Consider the following 26,715-nt stretch of genomic DNA (forward strand, 5'->3'; position numbering starts at 1 on the left):
GCAAGGATCGTGAAAACTTGACTCAAGGATTGAAATGGACCTGTGGAGCAGGATGGCTGTTACACTGTCGCCAGGACAGCTGTTGCATTGTGTGGACATCACATAGGCACTCAAGCCAAATTGTTTCCCATGCGAGGTGCATAATATCTTGATTTGGAATCTGATGGTTTGACAGAAAGCAGTGGCATTGCAGGACAGTAATTTGCCCATTTTCTGTAGGGAGCCTGTACTGAGAGAGAATTATGCGACTGGCATGAAGAAGTGTTACTGGATTTCTATTGGTAGTTTTAGTTTTGCAAGAGAATTCCACATGGAGTGTTTTTGGAAGTGACAGTTATATGGTGGAGAACTGGATTCGGACTTCAGCTCTTTGGTGAGTTGGATCCTACCTTTGGGCGAGAGCATGGACCCACATTAGATCATGATCTGGAGATGCAGTTGTGGATCAGGGGATGAGAGTAGGTGACTGAGATCCACTGTTCAAAACAATGGAGAGACATTCTGGTTGCAACATTGAAGATCCTTGCAGGTCTATGCTGATGCACAAGGAACCTTTAGGTTGAGTTTTCACTATCCACAGCATGCTCTTTCAAACAGTAGCAGTAGCTGTCCACTGTATGCATGTTGTACTGACTTGCAGCTTTGTAGTTCACTATCACTGTCAACTGAAGTGATTCAGTTGGATCATATTTGAAGTAGGTTGCTAGTAAATTATTCCACCCATTCCCCAAATATTGTTTATGTATGTTTATGTATGTCATTCCTGACCTTGTTGGACCTTGTTGGAATAAAGAAATTGTTATCTTGAGTATCATGTCTTATTTGAGATATCATTCTCATTTTATTCATTTATGCGGTAGATAATAGAAATTATTTTGGAGTGCAATACATTGGGTTAATTTCAGTTTCACTGTTAGGACCCCAAATCAAATACCTGTCTTAAATCTTCTGTTGCATATAGTTTCACAGTGATGTAGCTGAAGAATATTCCAGAAGGACGTTCATTATAGGTAACCCCATATTGCCTATCCAATGACACTTTGTAAGTTTGTTGTGATTAACATCCTATGCACACAATTTTTAAATTATATTAGAGGCAGTAGTGAAATATTTTTTTCAGTATTGTACATATATAGATCAACATGAACTTTTTGAAATTCGCTGTAGTCAACATTCTATGTTGACTCCTCTGAGGCCAAACTATTCATAAATTATATCAGAGGCAGTATTATTGAAGTATGAGAAATGTCAAAGTAGAACAGCAACTCTGGGAAAATTGTGCCTATACAGTTCTTATTTATGGAGGTTTTTACAAAATATTAAAATACAGAGCAATTACATATTCAACATAATATAAAAGGAAGAAATGACAATACTTATACACATCTGGCAGTGTATTTTGTGTGCGTTTTTTATCTCTGTTAGGTTGTTTTCATGAGTGGAATTTACGATGTGCACAGATTTTACATTTTATAGTAAAGCCCACCAAGAATACATTTGCAAAAACAGACATAATGTCTTATGGGATAACAGCAATCAGTGATTTTATAATGTTGCTTAAAATCCGTCTTGATTGCAAAAATTTTTTTATTATTCATATGACCAGTTTTGGTTCATTCAGAACCATCTTCAGATCTGATATTTCAGTTACAGGAGTAACCCGTCCAAATCCAGCAACATAAAACGTTATGTGACATAGCATGTGAAAGTTGCTGGATTTGGACGGGTTACTCCTGTAACTGAAATATCAGATCTGAAGATGGTTCTGAATGAACTGAAACTGGTCATATGAATAATAAAAATTTTTTTGCAATCAAGACAGATTTTAAGCAACAAGAATGCATTGATAACTTATTTTTCTATTAGATATATTTTATAAACTAATATGCTTTTTCAGTAAATATATACAATATTATACACAAAAAATTAGAGATATCGCATATTATATTGCATTTTGTAATACATCTGCTAGAAAACTTCAGTTTGTAGTAATGTTTACTTTGTAGATGAAAAGACATACAGCACTCTGTCATACAAGAATCAGTATTTAGTTGGTCGAATGTTTAAGTGCTAAATCATAACATTTGAATATATCTGTAACTGTGATACGTTTATACAATACATATACATTATTCTTAAGTGTTGAAGATTTATTACACTTTAGGTTATTATAAATATACAACTTCTAAAAGTTGTTATATTTTTGTAGATATTATACAGAGACTAGAAAAGTAAAAGAAACAAGAAGAAGAAATGGTATTTGTTCTAGAAGCAGTCGCAGAGTATGTGGAATTATTCTACCTAATTGAATTTCAATTATTGCTAATGTAAGTATAGAATTTGTGTAATTGTGAGAGTGATTGAAAGTGTAGATGATATTCAGCACAAGGGAAGACATTTAGAAAACATATGGGAAGCTGCTGCATGTAATTCCTGTTTTACAGATCTAAAAAAATTCACTAACTTTTCAATATAGAAAGAACAAAGTAAATGGAATCTGAAGAACTTTCAGATGTGGACAGCATGAACTGATAAGACAAATGACAGTAGCAACAATCCATATGAGGTTCAATTAAAATTGTTGGCCACTAAATTCTTAGAATTCAGACAGCTATTACATACCTTACTCTCAGAACTCAATATTTCTTGATAAAAGGTTTCAGAGATCACAAAACTCATTATGTCACTGAAAAAGAGGACGCTATTTGAACCAAAATATGAGTACTAAAGTCTTGTGGTTACTTGGTATTGTATCATGTGAACTACTTTCAGATCACTTCGGTCCTGAAAGGTTAAAGTAAGAGTTCTTATAGAACTATCCATTTATAAAATGCCTGTGGTTTACTCTTGAGCAGACATGCCATTCTTCATAATACAAATGGGTGTGCAGTACAAGAACAGCTGTCTATGTTACCAAGGTAAACATGTATGTACAAAGTTACATTTAATCTTAGTTTAACTGAACAACTATCAAATAATTTGACATTATATGTATTTATTTATTGTTTAATTAAACAGTAACAAAGTCAAAATTTCATTGTATCACTCTGTTGACACAAATGATCCACCACAGTAATGACCCTCTCTACACTTTAAGCAGAGCAGGTACGTCATATCCCTGCCAGTTATTTAACTCATTACCTATTATCTCGTAGGTAATGCCTGATTGTGAGATTGTTGTTTTCTTGCATGGATAATTTTTTCACCTAGCTTATATTACTACTGCTCATTTAGTCATATGGCAACACAACTTATTACTGTGTTAAATGAAGCAATATTTCCGGAATAGGTACAGGCTCAATTGTAAAGCAAGAATGGAACGTCACTGCAGCTCCTGATACGCAACATCTCACCAGTCTGTCCTCACTCCAGAGTGGGTGAAGACAGTGGTGGGTTCGCATGTGACTGGGCGGGAGGTGAAAGGGGGACAGCCCTTTTGGCTGGCTCCCTACGTCTTAGCAACAGGTAAAAGGCGCTACACAGTGTTGTTGTTAACTCTGAGCCAGCACGGGATGCCTCTCCTGTTGGGCCAGTGGTCGATTTTCCTGCCCAATCTGGAGAAGTACAGAGGGTGGGTATGCTTGTCATTGGGAGCTCCAGTATTAGGTGGGCGATGGAGAACCCTCATGGAGATAGCAGGCATGGCGAGAAAGAATTCCAGTGTGCATTCGGTATGTTTGCCGGGAGGTCTCATCGGTGATGTGGAGGGGGTCCTACCGGCGGCTATCGAGCGCACTGGGTGCAACCGGCTGCATGTAGTGGCACATGTCGGCACGAATGACGCCTGCCTTTTGGGTTCTGAGACCATCCTCGGCTCCTTTCTGGTTTGGAGCAGACTGGAAGGTCTAAGCCAGAGTCTCAGACGACTCTGCGACGGTATCGGATGCGAATTTCTCGACCTCCGCTATCGGATGCAGAATTGTAACGTTCCCCTTAGTAGGGCAGGCGTGCACTACACGCGGGAAGTGGCTACTAGGGTAGCGGCTTGCGCATGGGGCTTTTTTAGGTTAGAGAACCCCTCCAGATTTTGGTCGTATGTAAAATCAGTAAGTGGATCTAAATCATCTATTCATTCTCTCAGCGACCATATCAGCACCAAAACGGAAGATAACAGAGAAGCCCGAAATACTGAATTCGGTCTTGCGTAGTTGTTTCACCGTGGAAGATCGTAACACTGTCCCTCCTTTCAATCGTCGTACGAAAGTCGAAATGGCAGATATTGAGATAACCGATCGCGGAACTGAAAAGCAGCTACAGTCGCTTAGTAGTGGAAAGGCGTCAGGACCAGATGAGATACATATAAGATTTTTTAAAGATTATGCGAAAGAACTTGCTCCCCTCCTAGTAGTAATTTATCGCAGATCGCTTAAGCAACAGAAGACAGCTAACGACAGGAAAAAAGTGCAGGTCATTCCCGTTTTGAGAAAGGCCGTAAGACAGATCCACACAATTGTAGACCTATATCGTTGACGTCAATCTGTTGCAGAATTATGGAACATGTTTAATGTCAAGAATTATGACGTCTTTGGGAAATGAGCATCTCCTCTATAAAAATCAACATGGATTCCGCAAACAGAGATCCTGAGAAACTCAGCTAGCTCTGTTCCTCCACGGGACCCACAGCACACTGGACACCTGCGCTTAGGTTGATGCCGTGCTCCTTGATTTCAGTAAGGCATTTGACGCCGTCCCGCATTACCGTTTAATGAAAATAGTACGAGCTTACGGAGTTTCCGAGCAGACTTGCAATTGGATTCAAGATTTTCTTGTAGATAGAACTCAACAAGTCGCTTTTAACGGAACTAAATCGACAGATGAAATATTCGGAGTACCGCAGGGATGTCTGATAGGACCGTTGCTGTTTTACAATATTTATAAATGATCTAGTATAAAGTGTCTGATGATCTTTAACGCAATTCGCAGATGATGCATACCAAAGTAGCAACGCCAGAAGATAGTAAGAATTTGCAGAACGACGTGCAGAGAATTGATGAATGGTCCAGGCTCTGGCAGTTGACCCTGAACGTAAATAAATGTAACGTATTGCGTATACATAGGAAAAGAAATCCACTACTGTACAGCTACACTACTGATGACAAACGGCTGGAGACAGCGTCTGCCGTAAAATATCTAGGCGCAAATATCCAGAGCGACGTTAAGTGGAATGACCACATAAAACAGATAGTGGGAAAAGCAGATACCAGGCTCAGATTCATTGGAAGAATCTTTCGGAAATGTAACTCATCCACGAAAGAAGTGGCTTATAAGGCACTTGTTCGCCCGATTCTTGAGTATTGTTCATCTATTTGGGATTCTTGTCATGTAGGACTGATAGAGAAGATAGAGAAGATCCGACGAAAAGCGGCGCATTTCGTAACGGGATCGTTTAGCTGTGCGATAGAGCGTTACGGAGATGCTGAACAAACTCCACTGGCAGACGTTACAAGAGAGGCGCTGTGTATCAGAGAGAGAGTTACTACTGAAATTTCGGGACAGCACTTTTCAGGAGTCAGACAACGTATTACTTCCCCTCACATACATCTCGCATATTGACCACGAGGAGAAAATTCGAGAAATTAGAGCCAATACAGAGACTTACTGGCAGTCATTCTTCCCACGCACTATTCGCGAGTGGTACAGGGTTAGAGGGATCAGACAGTGGTACGATAGTACCCTCCGCCACGCACCATTAGGTGGCTTGCGGAGTATGGTGTAGATGAATGCTATCTGTGATTGACACGCTTTGTACCCAGGTGCGCCAACTCGAGGATGACAAACGTAATTCCCTCTTCCTCATGTAATATGTTTTAGAAGGTAGTGTTTAAAAGGTACTTGTGCAGACAAAATATATCCTTGCATATAAAAGGTAGCTGTTGGTATATAGTTTGGTTTGCATTATATCTGACTGATCATTTGATTTAACTGTTAATGATAGATTAAACAGCGCTAGCAGTATAATTACTTAAGTTTTAAGGACTAAGTGAAAATATTTCCAAGTCCAGGTGACACTCTTAGTTCAACAATAAATGATAAAAAGATCAGTGAGCAGAGGATAAGGCTCTCCCAGCAAAAGACCGTGCACATTTAAATTAACTGAAAGTAGGTGACTAACAGCTTAAACACATCTTTAATAAGACAGCCAATCTGCTTCTAGGTACATTACTTTTGAAAAATGAATCTTTGCTTAGTAATAAAGAATAAATGGGACTTTTCATCTACACAAAGGATAATGCCATGGTATACACCCTAGAAAACAGAGATTGCGGTGTGGCATAAAGATGACACTAAAAATTGGACTGAACATTTAATGTATCCAAAATTTTAGGCAGAAGAATACTATACATTAATATTAGAACATAATGGGTTCCTAGTGCCTGTTTTACTAAGCATCTGAGGAAAAACATTAATAAAATACCTTGCCTCATGAGCTCACGAACCACTGACAACTCATAAAATAGCGATAGTTCGAAAGGCAGGTATCACATACACCCTTCACATTCGTACTAGCACCACACAGAGAAAACAAATGAAACGAGAAAAATTACAACATACAACTACTATGACGTATAGTCGGCAAAAAGTCATGTCTCCATCGGCCTAACGCATAAACAACGAACACAAAATTCATACCAGACAACTGAACGAAAAATTACGGCATGAAATGCAATTTACATTACGAATAGTGTCTCAGTAACACGCAGAAGTTTAGTTCACCCAAATGGACCAGGAAAGAACCACATGGCCGAACAATTTAACATGCAGAGTAATCAGCGAGGACGTTACAGCTCCTACTAAGTAATAAAAGGAACGACAAGAAATCACAAACACTAAAGAACACTGCAATACTGAAATAACCACAACTTCAAGCTTATACTAGTGATGTCCGATGCTTCATTCATACAAAGAATCATCCACTTTAAAGAAAGTCACGGAAAATCACGGTCAGATACACAGATCAGAAGTAACACACACGTGAACAGAATTTAATTGAAAGCCTACCGCTAAAGAAAGAAACGGAAAAATGCGGAGCTTGCTTACAAAAAGGAAGACCAAGAGAAAGGATGAAAATCCTGAAAAATTTATTGTACGGGAAGAGATCTTCTGTATAAGAAGATTATTGTAAGGCAATTACCGTATGAAACAGAATCAGAGTTAAAGGCTAGCTAAACCATATAGAAACACGTGGAACTGCACAAAGGCACACGTACAATGCAGATACAAACTGCAGATGAAAATGAAACTAATGAAAGAGAGAATTAAAAATGCTAGAAATATAAGCGCACACACACACACACACACACACACACACACACACACACATTCACAATGGGGAAACGAGAATACTAGCCGAAATCAAGCACAGTTTGTCCAGTGCACTTCCACATTCGTAAGACCTGAATGAATAAAATAATTATCTACGAAAGTGGAAAGATCGCTAAACTCTTAGCACTCCACAACGTGCTCCCTAGACCGAACGAAGTACACCAGACGATTACCAAGACCTAACGCTGTAAAAGAAATGGATTAATTCTTGAGGTAGGCTGAAACTTACACAGTGTCAGTCACCATACTGAAGCTATTGTAGACGAAAAACCTGACCCACCAAGATTCAAGGAACGAGTGTCGGGATCTAGACAGGTAGCGGAAGTGACCAGAGGAGCCCTTTCAACAACATGTCAATTTAAGCACAATAATACCTCGACCAGAGGGGATCAAACCTTCTTGCCATTCTCTAAGTCTTTATATTGCCACAACAGCAGACGAAAAGTGTACCCACCATCAAACACAGTGACAACAAAATAAACGGACGTTCATTGACTGTCGTTGATATAGGGGAAGAATAAGAAAGAAACTTAGGAGTACAACGTTAAGACATCATAAACAAGGGCGTGGAAACTAGAGGAAACACTGACACTTAACGAATCAACGAATCCACATATCCACAGCTGAACGATTATCCGTATACAAAAATGGATTAAGACAAAATTTATACGTAAGAATAAAATGACTCCAGATAATTATAGTAAAATACAATTTTGTCACGTGGCGTATAACCTAAAATAAGTATTGTAGACAAATATTGCAACACACTGAGTCCATTATAAAGAAGAACATTTACATTATTAAAAAACTTTATTCCATACAATATTAAAGCAGGAGCAACATATTAGCGAAAAATTGTAATTATTCATTCTGTATATTTAAAACGTAAGATATAATCACCAATACAAACGTATGTAGACACTATGTATATCATTGCAAAGCTACTATTTTTTGAGTGATCGACTGCCCCAAGCCTATTATCAAATCTCCCTGCACGCAACTGATGTCGCTAAGATGGCTACTATTACACCATTTGATTTGTTTGAGTTCCTTGTCACGCCGTATGACCTGAAGAATGGTAATATTTTACTGACAGTGTGCTTTTCAAGCGCAGTTGCTGATATGCATACGTAGAGGATATCTTAATTTTCTCTGGCGACTCAGAGCCGCAAAAGATACCTCAGTATCATTCTCGACGCCCTCTGGGATGCAGGGGTGACCATCAATGAGGAAAAATCGCAATATTGGAAGTAGGAGGTAACATTTCTTGGACACACGCTCAATACTAATGGGATTCAACCAATACCAACCTGTGCCGAACTCAACCACCAGGTGCCACCACCTCGAACCTATCATGACCTTCGTCAGCTCTTGGGCATCCTCAATTTCTACCCCTGAAATGCCACTGAGGTTCAAGCACCCCTGACTGGTGCCCTAGTGGGCCCACGCACAAAGGGGAAACGGAAACTTGTCTGATTACTGAGATGCAAATTGCATTCATCTGCTCCAAGGAATGTCTCGTGACGCCTGTTTTCCTGCAACACCCTATACCAGATACCCAGCTTACCATCACCAGAGATGCCTTGGACGCCAGCCTGTTCTCCACGACAACACTTGTGACCACATCTGGATCTAGGGGGATGCGGGGGTGAGGGGAACCTGGTTCTCTGGCCATGGCGGCAATTTCAGGTGGGCGCCAACTTCATGTACTTGGAGAAAAAAAAAAACCGTGTTTCACAAGGCGCCTAGCATCCAGCGCACGTTGGTCTCTCGATTATTCGTACTACCTTGAAAGGCATCCCTGTTGGTTTTTGAACATCTTTGAACACGTTCCAAGTTGATTTCTGAAAGAATGATAAGTTGATTTTTGAACGCTTGTATAGTGTACGTGATGTCTCTGCCAGGGGAATCCCCATCGCATCTACACTCCTGGAAATGGAAAAAAGAACACATTGACACCGGTGTGTCAGACCCACCATACTTGCTCCGGACACTGCGAGAGGGCTGTACAAGCAATGATCACACGCACGGCACAGCGGACACACCAGGAACCGCGGTGTTGGCCGTCGAATGGCGCTAGCTGCGCAGCATTTGTGCACCGCCGCCGTCAGTGTCAGCCAATTTGCCGTGGCATACGGAGCTCCATCGCAGTCTTTAACACTGCTAGCATGCCGCGACAGCGTGGACGTGAACCGTATGTGCAGTTGACGGACTTTGAGCGAGGGCGGATAGTGGGCATGCGGGAGGCCGGGTCGACGTACCGCCGAATTGCTCAACACGTGGGGCGTGAGGTCTCCACAGTACATCGATGTTGTCGCCAGTGGTCGGCGGAAGGTGCACGTGCCCGTCGACCTGGGACCGGACCGCAGCGACGCACGGATGCACGCCAAGACCGTAGGATCCTACGCAGTGCCGTAGGGGACCGCACCGCCACTTCCCAGCAAATTAGGGACACTGTTGCTCCTGGGGTATCGGCGAGGACCATTCGCAACCGTCTCCATGAAGCTGGGCTACGGTCCCGCACACCGTTAGGCCGTCTTCCGCTCATGCCCCAACATCGTGCAGCCCGCCTCCAGTGGTGTCGCGACAGGCGTGAATGGAGGGACGAATGGAGACGTGTCGTCTTCAGCGATGAGAGTCGCTTCTGCCTTGGTGCCAATGATGGGCGTATGCGTGTTTGGCGCCGTGCATGTGAGCACCACAATCAGGACTGCATACGACGGAGGCACACAGGGCCAACACCCGGCATCATGGTGTGGTGAGCGATCTCCTACACTGGCCGTACACCACTGGTGATCGTCGAGGGGACACTGAATAGTGCACGGTACATCCAAACCGTCATCGAACCCATCGTTCTACCATTCCTAGACCGGCAAGGGAAATTGCTGTTCCAACAGGACAATGTACGTCCGCATGTATCCCGTGCTACCCAACGTGCTCTAGAAGGTGTAAGTCAACTACCCTGGCCAGCAAGATCTCCGGATCTGTCCCCCATTGAGCATGTTTGGGACTGGATGAAGCGTCGTCTCACGCGGTCTGCACGTCCAGCACGAACGCTGGTCCAACTGAGGCGCCAGGTGGAAATGGCATGGCAAGCCGTTCCACAGGACTACATCCAGCATCTCTACGATCGTCTCCATGGGAGAATAGCAGCCTGCATTGCTGCGAAAGGTGGATATACACTGTACTAGTGCCGACATTGTGCATGCTCTGTTGCCTGTGTCTATGTGCCTGTGGTTCAGTCAGTGTGATCATGTGATGTATCTGACCCCAGGAATGTGTCAATAAAGTTTCCCCTTCCTGGGACAATGAATTCACGGTGTTCTTATTTCAATTTCCAGGAGTGTAGAAATAATCTTTTTCGCAGACAAAAGGGGAGGCGCTATACGAGCATAGCCGAATAAACCCGAACGGCTGAATGCTAATCACAGTTTGTCTATATGGTGCAAATGATCAGTATTATTAGCGAAATCCAAAAAATGGTTCAAATGGCTCTGAGCACTATGGGACTTAACATCTATGGTCATCAGTCCCCTAGAACTTAGAACTACTTAAACCTAACTAACCTAAGGACATCACACAACACCCAGCCATCACGAGGCAGAGAAAATCCCTGACCCCGCCGGGAATCGAACCCGGGAACCCGGGCGTGGGAAGCGAGAGCGCTACCTCACGACCACGAGCTGCGGGCGCGAAATCCATAGTGTCAGACTATCAGAGTGGAAATAAACGACTAATGGGCATAATAGGTAAAGAAGATTACATATCTTCTCGGTAAATTCAATAAAACGAAATTTTGAGAGAAAATTTTTGCCAGATCGCTACACTATTAAGGGTTAATCGTTCAGTCCCCGGTTAGCAGCCGCTTAAGTTATTTTCTCGGCATAGCGCGCAAAACTCGTTCTACGAACGCGTAATTATGTGTAACCGGAGAATAAACGGGGGATAACTAATCCGACGATTCTGGCAGGATTAGTTAAGTTAACCATAAAATAAGTTTTGACAGCGGGAGGAATAGTTAGAGAATTAATTATGACAAGATTCATTGGTAGAACTAGGAAGAGAAGAAACCGTGCCGTCACACAAATTATGTGGAAGAACATGACGATTCGAAATTTTATATAAAAATTTCGTTCTATTACTTCTCGATCTCATGACTGAGAAACTGGAGAGTATGAATAAAACGTAAAAATATTTACTAACATAAAACTTTTGCTTGTAGTAGGCCTAATAGTCGATTGATATTGGTACTTCATAAATTACATTCTGTCGTGTTATTTATGTAAATGAAATAGGTAAAAATGACCATTTGTACCAAAAACCGTCTTACTTATTTGGTGTGTGTTAAAATTGCTGCAATATTAGTCAGGCCTATTTCGTTCTATATAGCAGACAGTGACAAAACAGAAATAGAGAAACCACACCAGTCTTGGTTACTATTCGTATAAACAGCTTTTTTAGTATTACACAACGACATTTTTCATGTGGCAAAACGTTTGGCGAACTTTGATGACGTTATAGGTTCTTTCGCAGAAAGCAAAGCACGCCGTGTAAAGCTGTAGCAAGATGAGTGAGAAAAATATGCTGGGACATAACGATTGAAGAAATGTGTCCTGTCTTGCTTGTATCTTGTCTTTCCTAGTTTTATGTTTCCTGTATTTAATTTTCTGTGACACAAAAGGGGAAGTTATTAGCTAATATGCAATACAGAATGCAAATTTTCTGAAGAGTTCTTATTCTCCTGGCTACAGATAATCTCACCCAGTATTCACTGAGTTTTTTTTTTTTTTTTTTTTTTTTTTTTTTTTTTTTTTTTTTTTTTTTTTTTTGTGGAGGTTGGGATATCAAACCGGTCGACTGAGAGCAGGAGAGGCACCACAATATTACACAATATTAGTCACTCCCTAACAGAGCCGTGAGGAAGAAGCTTTCCCAGGTGTTGGGGGGAATTATATCCTTCGTAACTATCGCCAAGTTCCATAGTCCATTAGTTATTACGAATGACATTGTCTAGTTCACTTCCTAAATAGTGTTAACTTCAGGATATCTAATTAAAAGTCACTTGTAATATATACAAGTCCTCTATATGAATTCTAAATTACGTAATATTTGAAGTCAAAGTATCGTTTCACTGCGTCATAGTAGATCGTAATAATCAATACTGAAGAAAACAATGTAATTGCGCCTACATATACGACCATTCGAAAGTATGACCTGCTCCGGCTAACTCTCGTAATTTAATGACAATGGATTGAATTACCTTAGCCATTACTCACGAATCTCAAAGAGTACTTGTAACGTTGTTGGTTAATTTGCTATGAAAGCGGTACTGATAGACAATAAAAGCGGTTTAAAAGCTGTGAGCTGTCTGGGGAAGTTAACCTTGCATTACTGAGAAACTGTTTCACCAGGTATCCAGTCTAGCTTACCAAATTCCAAACCAGACTAACATTAATTATAATCTTTTAATAATCATACGACAACCAGTGTTATATATATTAGATATAATTTAAATAAAAAGAAATAAATCAGTTTATATTTGGAAATTTATTTTAACATTGATCATTGAAATTTCAGCATATTAAACTTGATTCCTAACTAAACTGATGCCTTATTTAGGATTGTGAAAAAGTGAGATTGTAATCTTACGGAACACATCAAATATGGAGCCAAGATTGGGAGACTGCATACAACACTGCATTCATAAAACAACACACAAAGAACGTTGAAACATATGCAAGAGAAAATTAACCACTACCAACCGATTCAATTTTCACCCAAAGAAGTTACGTTCGTAGCACAATCCTGTCCGTCGTGTAATTACCATACACTGGTATACTAAATTCATATTAACTCTTTGTGAAATCTTCCCGAAATGAATAGCTGAGGCCTACTTTGATGATTACACCACATGCTCCACGTGGTCAACTTGGTTTACACAAAGAGTGTAACTCCACAATAATTTTGATAATTAAAATAAATTAGATCGAAAAGCAATTTACAAAAGAAAAACCTCGAACTGGTTACTATCGTCTTACTATTAACCTGATGGGTCAAACAATTGTATAAGCACGTGGTACTGGTTTCACAAAGTACACCCCACGTGGGTTGAAAATGAAGAAAAGTTGCTATATTGAAAAATATTGACAAGACGAGACGTTATAATCTCACGCACATCCGCATTTAAGATTGATGATCTTAGTTAGAGTTACTGATCAACACGTGGTTCCACTTTACTCACAAAGTAGTGACAAAGCAACTACCGGAAAATAATCTGAACTTCACACTCGAATCACACTGCGTTGCAATTTAAGATAACATTAGATATTTTAGAGCTAAACCTGAAATAAAGGTGATTAAATTTTCAGTTAGGCTGAACTTAAGAAATCCGTTGTCCTATGGACTTATCAGACATGCGCTTAGCCGGAGATCTTACCACTTCAGACGCTCGCCACCGACAGACTGACCTGGTCCGTTTCTGCGGGTGGCTCACAAATACAAACGGAAGTGGCCAGAGGGGCAGCTTCCTATACCAACATGACAAGAGACGCACAGGACCATACTAAGGATAGAAACGTCTCTGCTTTTAGAAAGCGTAGGTACCTGTTCCGACATTGGTCCTACTGTTCTCTAGCAGACAGGCTTGTCTGCTACCCTCAAGCATGCAACTAGAAATACATTTGCTCATTCATCCTCTCACACAGAAGGGAAGGGGGTTGACAGTATCTTATCATATACAGTATATAAAAGAAAGCGGAAGTAAGTTCCGTATGAGACTGTGTGACATGAATTACATATAAACTGCGTTTTAAAGTGTAGTAGTGTGACAGATCGTTCTTGTTTATGTGTAAAAGTAACACGTTCCACTACTCAGTCTCCTACCAGATAGTCAGAAACTCCACAGTAAATTTAGAAGAGGAATTTATGCCGTAAATGACAACAGATTTAAGAAATCAAACATGAAAGGAATCCAACAGAGACCTTTCATAACCCCAACGCTCAGGGAAAAGACTGTGCAGGGAATTTTCTGGCCATGCTAGGACATTCCCAAGCAGGCTTCTCACACCGAACTTAAACCAAAAATGTAATGGAAAGGCAAAAGGTCACCAGCTACTTGCTAAAACACAATAATTTCAACAAATCTTTAAAATCTACCAATTTCAAACAGAAAAAGAACACAATCTGTGACACCTATTTAAAAGATAGTGTAGACCTAATTCGGTCAGCAAGTAAAAACAATGGTTCCTGTGTCATTAATATGAAAACAATTTCTGGTTGTTACCCTTATGGAGTTCACCAGTATTTGCTCATTGCAAGAGCCAACTGATCACAGGAAAATTTATGACTGTTTATTAACAAGCAAAATTTATGAAAATAGTAAAGGTGCCACAGCAATTAAAAAAGAACATGAGAATAACATCAGTATTATAAAGTAGAACATTACAATGCACAATCCGCAAAAGCAAAAAAAAGTGATAAGAGAAAAAAAACATGTTTTACAAAGTGGTTATCACAAGAAACTTCTATATCTTATAAAACTAATAATTTGTAGAATTAAAATAACTTTGTGGCACTAATTTAATCACTCTACTATATTTCAGTTAATTAGCAAACAATGATTACTGTGTCATTATACTGAAACCACAATTAATTATGTGATTGTTACCCTTATGGGGTTCCTCACTATAAATATGTCCCATGCAAAGGCTAATCGATCACAGTCCAATGAGAATGAAAAGCTATCTGACTGATAAACGAAGCGATGCCACAGCAATGAATTTACAGAACAAAATATCACAACTCTAATACATCACACATAAACAAACATTGATCAATAAAACAGCTCTGAAAGTACAATAGTCAACATATAAAAAAACACCAATAAATAAAACACCTGCAAAATACAAGAGTCAAGGTCTAAAAAAACAATAAATAGAACACCTGCAAAATACAAGAGTCAGTCTAATAAACACCAATAAATCGAACCCCTGCAAAATACACGAGTCAAAGTTTCTGTGACAGAAACACACGTATATGCACTCAACTAAGAACCGTATAATCACTGTTCACTGACACTCAGTAGTTCCACTGTTCTGAGGCACAATATAAGGGGGAGGGGGGGCTGGTCGCCACAGCTGTCAGTAGGGATTTTTGTCCATCTGTTGCGTGCAATCCCGCCGTCTCTGCCCTCTCATGAAGTTTCTCTTGGTGGCCCGTGTCACGTACATCTCGATTTGGTTCCATGTTTGTGTTGTCAAATTCGTGCAGTATCCTCGTTTGACACGCCAGGTTGATATTCCTGGGCAAGGATGACACTTAATGGCTCTTCTTTGTGCCACCCTTAGCTACCAGAGAACATCGAACTATGATTTACTGTCGCTTGACAGTGGGCATCCGCCAGGAAATGTTGATAGGCGTCGTTGAAGTCTGCCAGTTTCTCTGGACAGTATGTGTCAAAAGGCTCCACGCCCCTTTCTCCCCTGTCTTCTGTCGTTTCACCGCGGCCGTCTTGTCACGGTCGCGTACGTGTGGTGCGTTGCCAGCAGATGGACTTCCGCGTGGTGGACCGCTCGTCCATCTCAGGCCATCGCCTCCAGGTCAGGGTCGCACGGGCCGGCCGCCCATTAGCTCCAGGTGCAAGGGAAAGTGTTTGTCGCGTGCCCTTCTTTTGTTGTCGACTGCGCACCCGAAGTGGCCCGGTTGACAGCGTGTCCTGCTGGGAAACCCGCTAGTTTACAAGTAGTCCTCCTCCTCGCTGCTCCCGCTGTCTCGTAAGAGTTTAGCCGGTTCGCTTTCACGTTCTCAACTGCATTCACAGAAATTGTTTACCATAGTTATGTGATTACAACATGTCATACATAATACCGCTTAGTATTGTCTTTCACAATTTTTTAAGAACAAAAGTGAGACGTTTTTTTGTTTTTAAATAAAAAATTACATGAATCGACAATATAAAAAATAAAAGTTAAATGACTTGACAATATTAAAGAAATAAAAGTGAAATGACATGACAGTATAAAAATTAAATTTAAATGAACTGACAATATAATATCTAAATCCACATCAGTAATGTGGTTCACTTGAGTTTTAAAAAATCAAATGCTACTTATTAATTCGCTAAAATGAAAAGGATTATGCCTTGTGGAAGTATAGGTCAGGACAGCATAGGGTTCACATGTCATTTACACACACACACATGCACACCTGCTGTCTATAGTACAAACTAACTACCCATAAACATGTATTACTCAAAATTCTACTTCAATCCACTACTAGTTAAGCCAACAAGCTACTTCAATGCTACTTCAACACCGTGTTTATACCACTAAAACAATATTCTAATTCGTCCTCTTCTTGACACTCCCGGTATACGTCTTGTCACATGATAAACATGGAGAAACGTTCCTTATACATAGTAGAAAGAACGATGGATATTTGCACGTCAAAATATTTATACCAGTTGACACACCTTGTAAGATTGTTACTCTAATTTGGTATGCTGATGTGTAAGGTTGTAACTTTAATTTTGGTATACTGATATCGGTGCTAGTTGACAATGAAAGTGGGTTAAAAGCCGTGATCTGTCTGGGGACGTTAACCGTGGATTACTGGGCAACTGTTTCATCAGATATTTAGCAGACTAACATTAATGATAATCTTTTAATAGTCATACAAAACCGGTAAAATATATATATAAAAAGGAGAATTTAAATAAAAAGAAAGAAATCAGTTTATACTTGGAAATTTATTTTAAGATTGTTCATTGGAATTTCAGCATATTATACGTGAGTTATAACTGAGCTGGTGCCTTATTTACGATTGAAAAGAATGTGAGATTGTAATCTTACAGAACACATAAACTATGGAGCCAAGATTGGGAGACTGGATACAACACTGCATTCATAAAATAACACACGAAGAACATTGAAACATAAGCAAGAAGAAATTAACCACAACCAACAGATTCAGTTTTTACCCAAAGAAATTACGTTCATACCACAATCCTGTCCGTCATGTAATTACCACACACTGGTATACTAAATTCATATTAACTCTTTGTGAAGTCTTCGCAAAAAGAATAGCTGAGGGCTACTTTGATGATTACACCACATGCTCCACGTGGTCAACTTGGTTTACACAAAGTGTACAACTCCACAATAATTTTGATAATTAAAATACATTAGATCGAAAAGCACTTGACAAAAGAAAAACCTTGAACTGGTTACTAACGTCTTACTATTAACCTGATGGGTCAAACAGTTATATAAGCACGTGGTAGTGGTCTCGCAAAGTACACCCCACGTGAGCTGAACATAAAGAAAAGTTGCTATATTGAAAATATAGTCAAAACGAGACGTTATAATCACACAAACATTCGCATTTAAGATTGATGAACTTAGTTAGAGTTACTGATCAACACGTGGTTCCACTTTACTCACAAAGTAGTAACAAAGCAACTACCGCAAAATAATCTGAATTTAACACGAGAATTACACTCCGCTGCACTTTAAGATAGCATTAGATATTTTAGAGATAAACCTGAAATCAAGGTGATTAAATTTTCAGTTAGGCTGAACTTAAGAAATCCATTGTCCTACGGACTTAACAGACACGCGCTTAGCCGGAGATCTTACCACTTCAGACGCTCGCCACGGCCACACAGCAACTGCCTTACTTCCGAGCGTGCTTCCTGAGGGGTGGCTCACAAAGACCAACGGAAGTGGCCAGAGGGGCAGCTTCCTATACCAACATGACAACGGACGGACAGGACCATACTAAGGATAGAAACCTCTTTGCTTTTAGGAAGCGTAGCTACCTGTTCCGACGTTGGTCCTACTGTTCTCTAGCAGACAGCCTTGTCTGCTACCCTCAAGCATGCAACTAGAAATACATATTCTCATTCATCCTCTCACACAAAAGGGAAGGGGGATGACAGTATCTTATCATATACAGTATATAAAAGAAAGCGGATGTAGGTTCCGTATGAGACTGTGTGACATGAATTACATATAAGAATTACATATAAACTGTGCTTTAAAGTGTAGTAGTGTGACGGATCGTTCTTGTTTATGTGTAAAAGTAACACGTTCCACTGCTCAGTCTCCTCCCAGATAGTCAGAAACGCCACAGTACATTTAGAAGAGGAATTTATTCCATAAATGGCAACAGATTTAAGAAATTAAACATGAAAGGAATCCAACAGAGACCTTTCATAACCCCAACGCTCCGGGAAAAGACTGTGCAGGGAATTTTCTGGCCATGCTAGGACATTCCCAAGCAGGCTTCTCACACCCTACTTAAACCAAAAGTGTAAAAGAAAAGGCAAAAGGACACCAGCTACTTGCTAAAACACAATAATTTCAACACATCTTTAGAATCTACCAATTTCAAACAAAAAAAAGAACACAATCTGTGACACCTATTTAAAAGGTAGTGTAGACCTAATTCGGTCAGCAAGTAAAAACAATGGTTCCTGTGTCATTAATATGAAAACAATTTGTGGTTGTTACCCTTATGGAGTTCACCAGTATTTCCTCATTGCAAGAGCCAACTGATCACAGGAAAATTTATGACTGTTTATTAACAAGCAAAATTTATGAAAATAGCAAAGGTGCCACAGCAATTAAAGAAAGAACATCAAATAACATCGGTATTAAAAAGCTGAACATAACAATGCACAATCTGCAAAAGCAACAAAATGATAAGAGAAAAAACATGTTTTACAAAGTGGTTATCGCAAAAAAATTCTATATCGTATAAAACTAATAATTTGTAGAATTAAAATAACTATGTGGCACTCATTTAATCACTCTACTATATTTCAATTAGCTAGCAAACAATGAGCACTGTGTCATTATACTGAAACTACAATAATTATGTGATTGTTACCCTTAAGGGGTTCCTCACAGTAAATATGCCCCATGCAAAGGCTAATCGATCACAGTTCAATGAGAATAAAAAGCTATCTGACTGATCAACGAAGCAATGCCACAGCAATGAATTTACGAAACAAAATATCACAAATCTAATACATCACACAAAAACAAACATTGATAAATAAAACAGTACAATAGTCAACATCTAAAACAAAAAAAACACCTATAAATAAAACACCTGCAAAATACAAGAGTCAAAGTCTAAAAAAGATAAATAGAACACCTGCAAAATACAAGAGTCAGTCTAATAAACACCAATAAATCGAACTCCTGCAAAACACACGAGTCAGAGTTTCTCTGACAGAAACACACGCATATGCACTGGACTAAGAACCGTATAATCACTGTTCACTGACACACTCAGTAGTTCCACTGTTCCGAGGCACAATATAAGGGAAAGGGGGGGGGGTTCGTCGCCGCAGCTGTCAGTAGGGATTTTTGTCCATCTGTTGCGTGCGATCCCGCCGTCTCTGCCCTCTCATGAAGTTTCTCTCGTGTCACGAACATCTCGATTTGGTTCCATGTTTGTATTGTCAAATTCGTGCGGTATCCTTGTTTGATACGCCAGGTTGATATTCTCGGGCAAGGATGACACTTAATGGCTCTTCTTTTGTGCCACCCTTAGCGACCAGAGAACATCGAACCAAGATTTACTGTCGCTTGACAGTAGGCATCCATCAGGAAATGTCGATAGGCGTCGTTGACGTCTGCAAGTTTCTCTGGGCAGTACCTGTCAAAAGGCTCCACGCCCCTTGTGTTGTTTCACCGCGGCCGTCTCGTCACGGTCGCGTGCGTGTGGTGCGTTGCCAGCAGATGGATTTCCGCGCGGTGGACCGCTCGCCCATCTCAGGTCATCGCCTCGAGGAAGGGTCGCCCGGGGCGGCCGCCCATTAGCTCCAGGTACAAGGGAAAGTGTTTGCCGATTACTCTCCTTTTGTTGTCGGCCGCGCTCCCAAAGTGGCCCGGATGACAGCGTGTCCCGCTGGGAAACCCGCCAGTTTACAACTAGTCCGGCTGCTCCCGCTGTCTCTTAAGAGTTTTGCCGGTTCGCTTTCAGGTTCTCAACTGCATTCACAGAAATTTTTCATCATCCTTATGTGATTACACAATGTCATACATAATACCACTTAGTATTGTCTTTCACAATTTTTAAGAACAAAGTGAGACTTAATATTTTTTTTAAATAAAAAAATTAGATGAATCGACAATATAAAATAAAATTTAAATGACTTGACAATGTAAAAAAAATAAAAGTGAAATGACTTGACAGTATAAAAATAAAAATTTATATAAACTGACAATATAATATTTAAATCCACATCACTAATGTGGTTCACTTACGTTTTAATAAATCAAATGCTATTTATTAATTCACTAAAATGAATAGGATTATGCCTTGTGCAAGTATAGGTCAGGACAGCATAGGGTTCACATGTTATTTACACACACATACATGCACACCTGTTGTCTATTCTACAAACTAACTACCCATAAACATGCATTACTCAATATTCTACTTCTATCCACTACTAGTTAACCCAATAAGCTACTTCAATGCTATTTCAACACCGTGTATATACCACTACAACATTCTTCTTGACGCTCGCGGCATACGTCTTGTCACATGATAAATATGGAGAACTTTCCTTAAACATACACATTAAAAAGAACAATGGTTATTTACAAGCCAAAACATTTATACCAGTTCGCACACCTGAAAAGAGACTCGCAATTATACATTTATCATACTCATATATTCACACATAAAACAGTAAGAAAATTTCACCTAAAATTACGTTATCACAACAATTAATCACGCAGATGACTCTGAGAAGGTTAAAAATGTTTGCATTATACAGGTTATATTACATTTTCTTACCCATTTTGCTGCGATTTCGTTCCTTCTTTACGTTACCTTTCGCTTCCAAATCAGTTATTTCGCCTGTGGTGGTTATTCTGGATTCATTTCTCATGAATGGCAAAATTGTGGTCACCTCTATTCTGTAAAACAGTATCATCTTAACATATTGAACTTACAACAGACACAAAAGATCCGAATCCTCCTGTAGTTTAAATGACAAATGTTTTGCTTTATCCTTATTACCTTAAACCAAGCTTTCCTTCGTTCCCATAATCAAAATCATTTAATCATCCTCTTCCTTCAAGAGGGAAATTTCCTCAGTACAAATCATATAGGCTGCAGTGCATCCCGCACCAGCGAAAACAGTAGGCTGTAATGCTCACAGCATCAGCAAAACACATAAACGTCGCTTTTCTAGGACAAGTATTAACGCAGAATAATTTTTTAGGCTTTGGCTCAACATCAATCAAGACTACAAAAAGGATCCATATTTCCGTTCCATTCTCCATTTGCTGAAAAGCTGCTCGTATTTGACTACCACAATAATATTTCAGAGCCACGTAAATTACACAAACCACAATTCTTCTTTCACCTTGAAGGGAATCAATATACTTACGAAATCCACAGGCAGCACTTTACATACTCAGCTAAAAGAACAAAAAAGACATATATCATCAATATTAACATATCATCGCATATTGGAAGCCAATGGTTCAACAATCGTATTATCGCATCCTGTTTTCAAGATTCCAAACTTACTCATTTCTTTCTCAGAGTTCTCCTATCTTAAAATATTCATACAGCACGCATACTATAGTAAGAGATCCTCATTTATACTGACAGATATAGAATAGTAATAGATAGATAGTAGCACTGAAAGCAGAAAATCGGAAACAAGGCTACTAACAGCTGGGGACCTGGGTTTGCCAGACCCATAATACCCACAGATCGCATATTCCCCTGAGTTTTCCTATCTTAAAATTTTCATACTGCACGCATACTATAGTAAGAGATCCTCATTTATACTGACAGATATAGAATAGTAATAGATAGATAGTAGCACTGAAAACAGAAAATCGGAAACACGGCTACTAACAGCTGGGGACCTGGGTTTGCCAGACCCATAATACCCACAGATCGGATATTCCCCTGAGTTTTTCATTAATTCTACGCAGATATTGCTTCTCTCAGGAGCGGCTCTTTTCAATTTACACACAAAAAAAAACATAAACCGCATTTTACTCGTTCACAAAGAAACCTTTTATCTTCACGTTTGAATGAAACTAAATCCTAATTGCACAAGGAGAAAAAAATTAAAACACCACTTCAATCCATCACATAGAAACATCTTTATCATTAATTTTTATCAACATATTATTCAAGATGCATTTATCACAAATGTAAACTAATCAATTGTTTCTCTTCACCGTCCTCTCTACTTCTCACTGTCCTTTCTACTCATTTGCCATGTCGCTCATTTGTTCCGATTGGGCGCCTTCTGCGCTGATCGTTTGTCATTGCCGGTTTCGTTCATTTCCATTTGCTGGATTATGTCTAGGGTTAGCCGGCCGAATTTCAACATCATGAGGTGCTCCGCCTACAGTCCTATTCCCACCGTATTCATCATAGTGTCGATTCTGGTTGCCGTACCTGTAGCGTTCACGATTCTGTCTACGTCCTCGATCATAACTGTTGTTCCACCTGTGTTCGCGACTGTCACCCCAGTTTCTATACGGCCGGTCCCGATTATTGTTCCGTTCGCGTCGCGACGACCAGTCACGCCGTTGATTAGTAATACGGCCACGACTGCGGTCGCGCTGCTGTGCCCCGTAATAACTTTGTGCCTGATTAGGCGGGCATTCTCCTGTATTGTATTCCAACTCTTGGAGAAGCGTCTTAAACGTTTCCACGTCCTCTTTGCATCGTCCCGCAAGAATGACGTGCCGCAAGTGCATCGGCAATTTGGTGATGCATATCCTAATTAGTTCCGCAGGCCCGTATGGGTCGTATAGGAATTGATTTGCCTGCAGCATGTGGTCGAATAGGCGTGCAGGGCTGCCGAAACCAGACTGGTTCAAATTTGGCAGCATAATTATGCCATGTTTGACCCTATCTTGTGCCGCTTCCGACCAATAGGCGGACAGAAAGGCTTGTCGAAACTCCCGAGTGGAGTTGCAGTGACGCGCTGCCGACCTCATGCGAATCGCCGGTTCGCCTTCCAAATAGCCACACATATATTCTATCTTATGTGAACTTGCCCAGTCGGGAGGAAGACAGAACTCAAATTGCTCGAGCCATGCTCGTGGGTGTATTCCTTTTTGCGAATTTCGGAATATCTCAAACTTTCTCACCGTAAGGAAATGTTTGAAATCAAATCCCCGCATTTCCTCCTGGCGAGGCCCTTGAATGTTTCTGTTTCTCTCATGTCTGCCCCTTAAATTACATTCTTCCCTGTCGTCAAAATCTCCCTCGTGGCCGGAGTCCCTCTCTGCACTGTTCGTACGGCTATTTTTAGTGCTATTGGCGAGTTCGGAATCACACGCCATGCGGTTTTCCAGATGCGCCACGCGTTCTTGTAATTCACCTGTTACAGCTTTGTGTTGTCTGTTCACTTCAAACTGTCCCTTCTGAAATCTAAGAAGCGAACGCACTTCTTCGGTCTCTGCGGCCGCTACCGGTGTAGTATTGTTCTCACTTTCCGTCAGCTTCATCGTATCTACAGTGTCCGCTAAAGCCGCAATCTTATCATCAATTTGTCTCTTGTCCTCCGCCCCAGTCTGCTTCAATTGTTCTATTTGCTGTTCCAACGCGTGGATCGCTAAACTGTTGTCCGCTATTGTGTTGCTAACGGACGTGGGACAATGCGTTTCCGCCTGCTGGACCCTCGAGATTACCTGCTGGTGTTCCCTTTGGCATTCTTCCCTCAGCTCTTGGAAATTCCTAAGTAGCCGTTCTTCGCTTTCTTTAGATTCGGTATCGCCCCTCCGCTTGCTCTGTTCTAAAGCTTGCAGACGATCATCGATTTGTTCAAATGTACGGCCTAATTCTTTCATAATATCACTTTTTATCTCACTTGCCAGATTGTTTATTCTTTGTGAGATATCATCGGACACTCTCTGCATCGACTTGTCGACTTTATTTGTCTGCTGGATTAGTTTATCGTCTATTTGTTCGCCTAGCTCTCGGATCGATTTTTCGGATGATTCTTTTTGTTCTCGGAACGATTTTTCTGATTTCTGCGTCATTTGTTCACCTAGCTCGCGGATCGATTTTTCGGATGATTCTTTTTGTTCTCGGAACGATTTTTCAAATGATTCTTTATTTTGTTGCAATAAGGCTTTCATGAGTTCTGCCAAATCAATTTGGTTAGTTGGAGGCAAATTAATTTGTGGCTCTGATGTGAGCCCATTCGTCCTGTCTTGCATTTCGTCTGAAGTATTCCCCACTGCATTTTCGGAACCGCCCGACGCGTTAACATTCGAAATTAAATTATCCCCTTGGTCCATGTTGCTTAGGTTGTCGGACCGCTTACTTTTAGTTTGGTTACGTGTCTGCATTAGTGCAATTTATAACCGGTATGCGACACACTAATCAAAATAAATGTGTCCCACAAAAATTACGACAGTCACACGAAAGATACCCAACCTAGTACGCACTTTTTCACACGCAAAACAAATTTTTATCTTAGATCGAAACAGTGGAATTTACAAGCGAGAATAAAAAACACACAGACATATAAAACACACAAGTATAAAAAACAAAACAAGACAAACAACGCAACGCCGATCAACAACGCCGTGAATCTTTTGAAAGTCTGCTCGGAAACAACACAGAAGTTGTTTGAGCGCTGTAGGGAAAAAAAATTAAGATTATAACACGCTCGCAATCTAACATTTCAGAGATTCCAGAGTCTAGCGGAATCACAGAACAGGGTCGCCATGTGTAATATTGTTCCTTTAATTTTGTATGCTGATGTGTAAGGTTGTAACTTTAATTTGCTATGCTGATATCGGTGCTAGTTGACAATGAAAGTGGGTTAAAAGCCGTGATCTGTCTGGGGACGTTAACCGTGGATTACTGGGCAACTGTTTCATCAGATATTTAGCAGACTAACATTAATGATAATCTTTTAATAGTCATACAAAACCGGTAAAATATATATATATAAAAAGGAGAATTTAAATAAAAAGAAAGAAATCAGTTTATACTTGGAAATTTATTTTAAGATTGTTCATTGGAATTTCAGCATATTATACGTGAGTTATAACTGAGCTGGTGCCTTATTTACGATTGAAAAGAATGTGAGATTGTAATCTTACGGAACACATAAACTATGGAGCCAAGATTGGGAGACTGGATACAACACTGCATTCATAAAATAACACACGAAGAACATTGAAACATAAGCAAGAAGAAATTAACCACAACCAACAGATTCAGTTTTTACCCAAAGAAATTACGTTCATACCACAATCCTGTCCGTCATGTAATTACCACACACTGGTATACTAAATTCATATTAACTCTTTGTGAAGTCTTCGCAAAAAGAATAGCTGAGGGCTACTTTGATGATTACACCACATGCTCCACGTGGTCAACTTGGTTTACACAAAGCGTACAACTCCACAATAATTTTGATAATTAAAATACATTAGATCGAAAAGCACTTGACAAAAGAAAAACCTTGAACTGGTTACTAACGTCTTACTATTAACCTGATGGGTCAAACAGTTATATAAGCACGTGGTAGTGGTCTCGCAAAGTACACCCCACGTGAGCTGAACATAAAGAAAAGTTGCTATATTGAAAATATAGTCAAAACGAGACGTTATAATCACACAAACATTCGCATTTAAGATTGATGAACTTAGTTAGAGTTACTGATCAACACGTGGTTCCACTTTACTCACAAAGTAGTAACAAAGCAACTACCGCAAAATAATCTGAATTTAACACGAGAATTACACTCCGCTGCACTTTAAGATAGCATTAGATATTTTAGAGCTAAACCTGAAATCAAGGTGATTAAATTTTCAGTTAGGCTGAACTTAAGAAATCCATTGTCCTACGGACTTAACAGGCACGCGCTTAGCCGGAGATCTTACCACTTCAGACGCTCGCCACGGCCACACAGCAACTGCCTTACTTCCGAGCGTGCTTCCTGAGGGGTGGCTCACAAAGACCAACGGAAGTGGCCAGAGGGGCAGCTTCCTATACCAACATGACAACGGACAGACAGGACCATACTAAGGATAGAAACCTCTTTGCTTTTAGGAAGCGTAGCTACCTGTTCCGACGTTGGTCCTACTGTTCTCTAGCAGACAGCCTTGTCTGCTACCCTCAAGCATGCAACTAGAAATACATATTCTCATTCATCCTCTCACACAAAAGGGAAGGGGGATGACAGTATCTTATCATATACAGTATATAAAAGAAAGCGGATGTAGGTTCCGTATGAGACTGTGTGACATGAATTACATATAAGAATTACATATAAACTGTGCTTTAAAGTGTAGTAGTGTGACGGATCGTTCTTGTTTATGTGTAAAAGTAACACGTTCCACTGCTCAGTCTCCTCCCAGATAGTCAGAAACG

Source organism: Schistocerca cancellata, chromosome 3 (assembly GCF_023864275.1).
Source record: "Schistocerca cancellata isolate TAMUIC-IGC-003103 chromosome 3, iqSchCanc2.1, whole genome shotgun sequence".
NCBI classification, from domain to species: Eukaryota; Metazoa; Arthropoda; class Insecta; order Orthoptera; family Acrididae; genus Schistocerca; species Schistocerca cancellata.